Here is a 4,584-nt window from a genome sequence, read left to right as displayed (position 1 = left end):
CCAGGCGTGGTGGCACGCGCCTGTAATTCCAGCTACACAGAATCACTTGAACCCGGGAGGCGAAGGTTACAGTGAGCCGAGATGGTGCCACTGCCTGGGCAACTGAGCAAGACTCCGTCTCAAATATATGTGTATATATATATATTCAAAATGATCTTTTTGCAAATGTTATGGACATGGGATCATGTGTGGAAAGATTGGCAGGCTCCTCTCGGGGCCTTGAAAGGGCTTGTGCAACTGAGAGGCCCTGAAGCTTCACTTTCCTTTGCTCTATGGTAAATCCACCCCTGTCCGCAGCCCGTGCAGCCCCCACACTCCTCAAGGTCCCCTTTGAAGGCTCTCCTCTGGCCCTCAGGCTGGGAGTTCAACTGGGACAGTGAACTGCCAGCCAGGAGGGTGGTGGTGAATCTGCAGGAGATTTCCTGGTGGCTGGGGCAGAGTGCTGGGGCACTCTCGGGAGGAGTGGGGAAGGCGGCTGCCAAGTGGGACAAGCGGATGGCCAGGGTCTCTGCCCTGTGGGATGGAGAAGGGACTGCACTCGGGCCAGTGTTCATCATTCGTTGCCTAGAAGTAGAACTTCAGAGCTGGGAGGAGTCTTAAGGCCTCATGCAGCCCAACCCCCTCCCTTCTAGATCCACATTAGTCCAACTCCCCAGATTCCCCTGTCTGCTATCCCTAAGCCAGCCCACAGGCCCGCCCCAGAGGAGCACCCCGTTGGCCCTGTTTGCCGGGTGAGCTCAAAGCTTGCACAGCAGCCCACCTCACTTTGGCCTTGACCTCTGTGGGGCTCTCCATCAGTGACAGGTAATGAGAAAACCACTGGGGGAGGAGGGTGGCAGGGGTCTGGCTGGGAAGGACAGGAAAACAGGCTAAAGCTGGCATGCTCTCAGGCCCTGGCCTGCTCAGGCTGCCCAGGGAGGAGCTAAGGGGGCATCTGTTTCCTCTTGGCCATGGTCCCCTCAATCCTACCCCAGAGGAGGTGAAAATGGTGCTGGCTTCCTGATGCAGAGCTTCCTGGCCTGGGAGTGCAGTATGGGGTCCAGCAAAACATTCCCATACGCCTTCTCTTCTCCCGCCCTGGAGCTTGGTGGAGCTAAGGTTTAGAGGTGGAGGGTGTGTTTCCTGTTGGAGGAAAGAGATGAGGTCCTAGGGCTCACTGAGCACCAACGATGTACTAGGAGCCATAGCTAGGCTGGGCTCCCAGTGGCAGGTAGTGGGGGAGAAGCAGAGGGCCTGTGTGGCTTTGAGGGGGACCTCACTCAGGCCCCTTGGTGAATGGATCAAGGAGTAAAGCATGGACCAGAGGGACCTGAGCAGAGGGTGAGTGGGGATGAAGGACAGTAAAAGGGGGAAAGGGACGAAGTTGTGGAGGAAGTCAACCATGAGGGAGGGTTGAGGACCGCATTTAGAATCCAGGCCAGGGGGCTCTGGAATAGGGAGCTGAACACAGGGGAGGCTCAGAAATTGAGGAGGGGCAACCATCCCGGTTGACACCAGTGCTCCAGCCCCAGATCCTGTTGGGGCAAATATTTACCAGATGACAACAGTTGCTAAGCAAGGAGGAAGGAGGAAGGAGGAGGGAGGCCAGTAGCTGCAGGCCCTTCCAGGCTCCTCCCCAACCCTCGCAAAAGCCAGCATACACAGGCATGAGCCGCCCGCTCCCCACTCCAGCTGGCAGGCTGAGCTATACCCTCCATGCACACACATCTTGGGATTACCCCAACCCCTGTCCCTCAACAAGCCCAAGCTGATAATACACCAGAGGGTTGGGCTGGGGGAAATGAACCCCGGGGCTGCCAGACCTCCTTCTACTCTGGGACGGCTCTTGGGGCTTAGACCTTGCAAAATGCCCCCTTCCCAATCCCTCCTTCAGTGGGGCCTGGGAATGGGGGAGCCAAGGAGTCTGGATATGGTGAGATATGTGCTGAAATATGGAGCCAGGATGTCCCAGGAACTGAGGCCGGGTTCGAGGAAGGAAAGGGACTCCACTAGAGGCGTCGAAGGGGCAGGGGAGCAGGGCTGGTACAGCCAGAGAAGTGGGGGGTCCTGAGGGCCACTCCCTACTCTGGTCCTCAGGCAGGGGAGGGCATTGAGGGACAAGGAAGGGGGAGGGTGGGGTTGCATTCAAATGGAGCCAGATGTGGCCCTGTGATGTGGGCCGTTGCTGGCGCAGGCACAGCAGGGGCAGGACATGCCACTGCTGATGGAAAGGATGAGTCAGAAACGGGGGGTGGGGGGACCGTCCCCAGAGACCGGGCAGAGGAGAGCTAGTCCAGGACCCCTTCCTCCTCCCTGCCCCAGTCAGGAGCTAGGAGTATGGACTGCCCTCCCATCTCCTCCTCAAGGGGCCACCATCTGCCCACCATCCTCAAGGTTCCCACCCATTTTCCTGGCTGGGCCTCAGCTACTGTATGCAAAACGGGGATCCTGGCACCCTCCCCGTGGCTGTTAGGAGAGTCCCAGACAGAGGAAGTGTGAGGGCCCAGCACACGAGAGAGGCGTACTGGGGGTCTTTTCCCTTGGTGACCTCATTAGGGTGAGGACCCTCTTCTGCAAGGCTTCTTCCTGGGGGTCGGTTGCTGGCTTCTCACTCTCCGCCACAGGCCTTCTGGAAATTGGGATGCAGAGATGGGTGGGAAGGGCCAGTAGGGAGGGCACAAAGAGGAAGCTGCAGGGGCGGGAAGGAGGTTCCTAGAGCCCAGAGCTTCCTGGTGCCCATGGAGGTTCTCCAGGGTTGGAGGGTTGGCGGGTTGGTCAGAGCAGCTGCAGGGACCAAGTCCCCAACTCTGCTGCAACCCCCATGGGTCCATCTTCAGGCAACGACAGATGAATGGCTCGGCTGTGAAATGAAACCAGGGGAGAGAAGGAAGCTGCACCACAGGAGGGCTTCTCAGTGCCTCTGCCACCGCACAAGTGCCCAGGGAGAAGCGGGAGGGGATCCCAGGAAAAGCAGACCCGAAGGGCGGGCCAGGGCACAGCAGTTACAGGAAGACCCATAGAGACAGAATGTGGGACCCTTGGAGAGCTGGGCCCAAGCTGGCAACCAAAAGACTGTTGTTTTCCAAACTCCATCGGAAAGTTTGAAAAATATGCGTGGAAAAGTGACTCACTGCCCCCTTTCCATAGCCCTCACTTCCTGGTTTCTGTGATTTTTCTCCCAAGAGTTAATTCGAGTCACATTCCCACAGAAACCAAAGCCTAATGAGGGAGCGCAAAGAGCGAGCTGCAGGAGGCCTGGGGTGCCTGGGGAGGGGCTGGGAATGGAGATGAGCACTGGGCGGGCCCCAGGCAGATGGGTGGGCGGAGGCGATCTGTCCACTGTAGACACCTCGGGTGGGGGAAAATTCAACTCTCTCAAGGTCGGAGATGGAAGGGTTCATTCACACCACCTAAACCAAACCGTCTTAAAGACCCAGTTTTAGGACAAGAATGCCCTTGGGTGCTCACAGGCTCCTAACCAGAGGTGACAGAACCAGGACTGATACCTAGGTGCCCTGTCTGGGTGTCTGCGGTATGTCCACTGCACCTTGCTGCCCTCTGTACCCCAGGCCCAGAAAGCGTGCTTTCTGGCCTCTTTCTCAGAATCCATTCCTGGGGCCACAACTGAGGCTAGAAGTCCAGGAAGTGGGGAGTGGGGAACACCCCTGAATTCACTCACCTCCACTCCACTGTCCCACCCCCATGTATCATGGAGCAGGTGCGCAGGCACATCCCTCGCTTTGGGCTGGGGAGGACCGAGCCCAGCCTGCCCCAACAGGGTGTTTCTGAGCCGAGAATTCCCAGCCTGTCCCAGAGAGGCCAGGGAAGGCAAGGGCCTGACAATGGGCCAAGGGCGAGTGGCCTTCCATTCTTGAGAATTCTTAGAAGAGGACCGCAAGTATTCCCAGGCCAGGAGTGATTCTAAGCCTCCATAACTTGTCATCGCTCCTTGGATATCTCAGATGGAGTTCATGTCTCCCAACACCCATCCCACTCTGTTCCTCCTTCCTCAGCCTCTCCTCCCTCAACTGCCTTGGCCAATGAGCCCCCAAGTCCTTGTGGTTCCTACTTCCAGAATTGTTCTCGGTTCTATGTACTACCTTCAGCTGTCTGGTCTGCTCACCATCAACCCCCACCTGGGTAACTGCCTCCAGTCTCTCTGCCTCCACCCTAGCCTCTGCCCCATCCTCTCTCCTCTATAAACCACAATCTCCCCCCCTGCCCCACACTCCCCTCTCCCTCCTTCCCTCCCTTCCTTCCTTCCCTCTTTCCTTCCGAGACAGGATCTTGTTCTGTCATCCAGCAGGCTGGAGTGCACTGGTACAATCATAGCTCACTGCACCCTCAAACTCCTGGGCTCAAGTGATCCTCCTGCCTCAGCCTCCCGAGTAGCTAGGACCAGGTTCATGCCACCGCATCTAACTAATTTTTTTTTTGGTAGAGATGGGGTCTCACTTTGTTGCCCAGACCTCCCACCTTGACCTCCTAAAGTGCTGGGATTACAGGCAAGAGCCACCACGCCCAGCCCACAGTGATCTTTTCAAAATAAAAGCCTCATTGTGTTTCCATAAAACTTTGAACTAACAGTGACTCCCCACTGTATTT

General features: G+C 57.2%; 1 long non-coding RNA gene across 1 annotated transcript; it reads left to right on the top strand.

Moving 5' to 3' along the window:
* The first annotated feature begins 620 nt into the window (after window positions 1–620).
* Window positions 621–3,105, top strand: LOC116538321. The gene is made up of 2 exons (XR_004263601.1): window positions 621–804; window positions 2,817–3,105. It is a non-coding gene; the product is annotated as an uncharacterized LOC116538321 (long non-coding RNA).
* The last annotated feature ends 1,479 nt before the right edge of the window (window positions 3,106–4,584 follow it).

This window comes from Sapajus apella, unplaced genomic scaffold (genome assembly GCF_009761245.1).
Source record: "Sapajus apella isolate SASKATOON/1434 unplaced genomic scaffold, GSC_monkey_1.0 scaffold119, whole genome shotgun sequence".
Lineage (NCBI taxonomy): Eukaryota > Metazoa > Chordata > Mammalia > Primates > Cebidae > Sapajus > Sapajus apella.
Note: the sequence above shows the minus strand (reverse complement) of the source record. Positions and strands in the feature narration are given on the sequence as shown.